This window comes from Capsicum annuum, chromosome 5 (assembly GCF_002878395.1).
Source record: "Capsicum annuum cultivar UCD-10X-F1 chromosome 5, UCD10Xv1.1, whole genome shotgun sequence".
In the NCBI taxonomy this organism is placed as follows: Eukaryota; Viridiplantae; Streptophyta; class Magnoliopsida; order Solanales; family Solanaceae; genus Capsicum; species Capsicum annuum.
Window position 1 is genome coordinate 195,971,900 of NC_061115.1, and position 4,789 is coordinate 195,976,688.

Here is a 4,789-nt window from a genome sequence, read left to right on the forward strand (position 1 = left end):
ATCTTCATACCCAAACTTGCAAGTATGTCCCCAAGAAAGACTTTTCATGGTAGGTAAGGATACCACCATACTGAATCAAACCTTGCTTGACATATTAATCAAGCCCCGTGTTGGGTATATAAAAATAAGCACATTCAAATTATTCATTGGGGTCAAATAGATAGAGTGTCTACAGACCGGGCTCTAGACAAAAATCTTTTTCCCCAAAGTTATCACCTAAACAAAAGGTTATACTCTCCACACTAGCATACGAATAATCATGGTTTATGTTATATCCTCCATATTTATCTTTGTTCCCATTTCCAAACATTTTGGTATGAGAACAAGAAGGATAAGATGTAGTATTTCTAGTCTTTGCATATGCGCACTCTTTTCTTCCCATGGGTCGATCTCTTCTATAGGTAGCATAACCAATCACACCACTTTGTATTTTATAAGAAGTACCACAAGATGAGGAAAATGAATCTTCATAACTCACATGTGCACTCTAACCATAACCATTAGAAGCTGCATAAAATGAATGGTTATTCTTTTAATCATCTTCATGATTGGAGTGGGAAGTGTAATGCTCCTCACATGCCCCTTCTACCTCATAAGAACCATCACATGGTTCTTTATCATATTCATAATCTCTATAGGAACTAGGATCATAATTCATCTCATATTGTCTTACGAAATAGTTTCCCTCATTCTCACACAACTTTTGATCATGGCTATATTCAAAGCCTCCATAATCCCCATCTTCGTTATAGTCATAACTTTGTTCTCCACAATCATAGTCCCCAATGTCATAGTCATATATATTCGATGCTACCGAAGACATAATTACGTGTAACTCCTTGTACCTACAAAATGAACAAACAAGATTATTAGTAAAAGTTTCTCACCACACTCCTAAAAATTCTCACCTTTGTAGACTTCACAATTGGATCGACAAATGTTGAAGATTGTTTATACTCTGGTGGTACATAGGGTCGCAATATCTACTTGTGGACAGAATGGATTCTTGTTTGAAATATAAATTAAAACTCAAAAACAAACTGTCAAACTTGAATCAAGAAACAACAACAAAAACAAAAGAGAAAAATGCACAATAAAAAATCTGATTCAAAAGCTAATTAATAAACAAATAGATTATTTATTAGTTTTTAATTAGTGTTTAAGAATCAAAAATGGATTTAAGAATAAAGAAATGAAGTTAAATGGTTGAACCTTACAAAACGTGAGTTGGAATGGTTTGTTTTGTGCTGGAACATGTTTAAGTGGATGTGGAGCTGACCTGGAGAACAAGAGGCATACCTCCAACACATAATCTACTATTTTGAGATACCTTGGTCCTGCTTTAGCAAGCCAGCTGCAGCTCCAAGGAAGATATAAGGCAGTGTTGAAAGTTGCTTTAAGAATGCAACAATTATTTTCTTTTTTTTCTCCAGCTCGTTTTTTGGCATAAAAATCCTTGTTTAATTAGGAGTCCTATCTTTGGAAGGAAACTAATTAATTATTTTAATTTTGGTGGAAATAGGTTGTTTCTTTGTCCTAGTTTTAGTTGTAATAGCAACTATTTAAGTTGCTAAGTTGGTGATCAATTACAGACGGTCTTTTAACTAGAAAATAATTTGTCTCTATGCATATTCTCTTCTTCAAAATCCATCTCTATTCTAGCGACTATATTTTGAATTGAATTCCTGTTATTTCCCTTTAATGGTTTTAAACCACCAATTGGTATTGGAGCTTTAATCTTAAGGGACCTGTGAGTGTGTGCATCAATCTGATCCAGTGGATACCATGAATAGAGAAGAAAATTTTTCTTTAATGCAACCACCAAATTTCAATGGAGAAAGTTATCAAATTTGGATAGTTAGAATACGGACATATCTGCAATCTTTGGATCTATGGGGAGCTGTTGAAGATGAATACGAGATAACTCCCTTCCTGAAAAATCCCATGGTAGCACAGATTAAATCTCACAAGGAGAGAAATACTAGGAAATCAAAGGAAATGGCATGCTTATTTACTGTAGTTTTATCTAATATCCTTACTCGTATCATGTCTCTAAAATTAGTGAAAAAGGTATGGGATTATCTCAAGACTGAGCATGAAGGAGATGAAAGGATTCGAGGGATGCAAATGTTGAATCTGGTACGTGATTTTGGGCTGCAAATGATGAAAGAAAGTGAAACCATAAAGGAGTACTCTGAAAGACTTCTTAATTTAGCAAATCGGATTAGATTGTTGAGTTCCACTTTCAATGATTCAAGGATCATTGACAAAATCCTAGTAATGGCACCTGAAATATTTGAGGCTACCATAAAAACCTTATAATAGGCTAAGGAATTGTCAAAGATCAAACTTGCAGAGCTCTTAAGTTCTTTCCAAGTACAAGAGCAACGATGTGTTATGAGATAAGGAGGAGTTATCGAAGGTGCCATACTAGCCAAGCATCACAATGATGGACGTTCTAAGAAGAAGAAGAATAAGAAGTACCAACCAACTGATAAAGAAGGTGCAGTGCATAACAACAAAAATAAAATAGGTGGTTTCAGAGGAAACTACCCTCCTTGTAAGCATTGCGGCAAGCTCAAACATACACCTTTCAGGTGTTGGGAAAGGCATGATGCTAAGTACACTAAGTGCAATCAGCTTGGGTTGAAGAAATCATCTATATAAACAAAACTTAGCAGCAAGATGTAGAGGCTTGAGTTGTTGTTGAACAGGAAGAAGATTATCTCTTTGTCGCATTATGTTTTACAAAAAGTATCTCAACCGAGTCATGGCTGATCGATAGCGGATGCACAAATCATATGACTTGCAATAAAGATATTTTAAAAATATTTAAGGCATACTAAAGTTACAAAAGTTAGAATTGGCCATGGTTGTTATATTCTAGTTGAACACAATCTGGCACTAAAATAATTTCTGATGTTCTTTATATACCCGATTTGGAGCAGAACTTGTTAAGTATGGGTTAGTTATTAGAAAAAGGTTTCAAATTGTATTTCAAAGATAAACACTGTCAAGGAAGCATCTATACAAGACCTATTTAAAGTCAAAATGAGAGGCAGAAGTTTCTTATTAAATCCACTGGAAGAAGAGCGTGAATTTCACTAGTTGTGTGTAGAGCTACCTCTACTAAAAGAAGAAATCCCACTTGATGATAAATACTGGATTTGTTCTAGTTGCGATTGCAAAGTTGACTGTATTGAGTTGCGTAATGATCTTCAATGAACAGACCATTTTGTCACTGACAACTGGGAGAAAGTATATTCCAAGGAAGCTACTGCTGTTGCGTCTAGGGAGAAGCTAGATGTTATTTTTGGACTTCCATCAGATGACTCAGAGGATGATGACTACAACCCTGAAAATCTAAATCTAAAAAAAAATAATTCCGAATCTGAGAAAGAGGCAAAAATTTCCAAACTTGTTTCTGGCCTTGGAGAACAAGTTTCTTTGCCATTGTCTGGAAAGATGAAAGGTACCCTTAAGAAAAAATTGGCTATTCAAGTAAATGAACAAGTATTGACAGCCAAGAGATTGGCAGAACTGAAGTCACATCTTCTAGATCTTCAGTGAATAGCTATATGAGCACAATTCATGAGCTTACAATAGTTGTGTCACTTAATTTCAAGAAGATAATAGCAAATATCAATCCAAGCTTGGAGAATCATTTAAATGGACAATCAAAGAGCATAAGCAATGAAACACTTTCTAACTTGACAAGTGAAGTCAATTCACTAAAGCAATTGAAGCAGCAACGACTAGAAAGAATTTAAGATCTTGGCAGCTCTCTAATAGAACTTTGAAACCTCATGGAAATTCCAATGGAGGAACAATTGAGGTTTAACCATATCACTTACTTAGTTTCTTTCTCTATTGATGACATAACTAGACAATGATCCATTGCCATTCACGTTATTGAATAGGCTGAAGTAGAAGTTGAGCGTTTAAGTGCTCTAAACACCATTAAGCTGAGAGAATTGATATTTAAGAGACAAAATGAGCTCGAGGAAATCTACAGGAGTTTTCATATGGATATAGATAGTGAGACTGCTTGCCAGAGTTTAATCCATCTTATGGAGTATGGAAGTGATCTCTCTGGTCTACTTTCAAGCATGGATGATCAGGTGGTGAAAGCCAAAGAGGAAGCTGCTAGCAAGAAAACTATTTTGGATAAAATAGAGAAGTGGAAACATGCATCCCAAGAGGAAAGATGGCTTGATGAGTATGAAAAGGATGAAAATCATTACAGCTCTAGGGAAAGGTGTCCACATCAATTTAAAACATTCAGAAAAGCACGTATTTTTGTCAGCAAAATACTATGCCCCATTGAGTACTTGGCTACCAAGATAAAGACCTGGGAGAAGGAGAGAGGAATTACATTTTTTTTATCACAAAGCACTAGGGCTCAGAAAGATACTGTGTGATTTACATATGGAACAGAATGACAGTAGTGAGATTCTAGTTAATAACCATGCAGCTATTGCAATCTCAAACAATCCGGTGTTTCATAGGAAGACAAATCATTTCAACATCAAGTTCTATTTCTTGGGAGAAGTGCAGCAAAAGGGAGAAGTAACTCTGATCTACTACAAGTTTGAAAACCAGCTACCAGACCTGTTCACTAAGCTACTTCCAGTCATCAAGTTCGAGCTTCTAAAGCAAAGAATTGGTGTTTTTATTTCATAAAGCACGGAGGAGTGTTGAAAGTTGCTTTAAGTATGCGACTGTTTTTTTCTTTTTCCTCCAGCTCTTATTTTAACGTACAAATCCTAGTTAAATTAGGAGTCCAATC

The 4,789-nt window shown here is 35.5% G+C and overlaps 1 pseudogene; it reads left to right on the plus strand.

Annotated features, from left to right (window-relative positions):
• Positions 1–1,785: 1,785 nt before the first annotated feature.
• On the plus strand, positions 1,786–4,421 carry LOC124898593 (annotated as a pseudogene).
• The last annotated feature ends 368 nt before the right edge of the window (positions 4,422–4,789 follow it).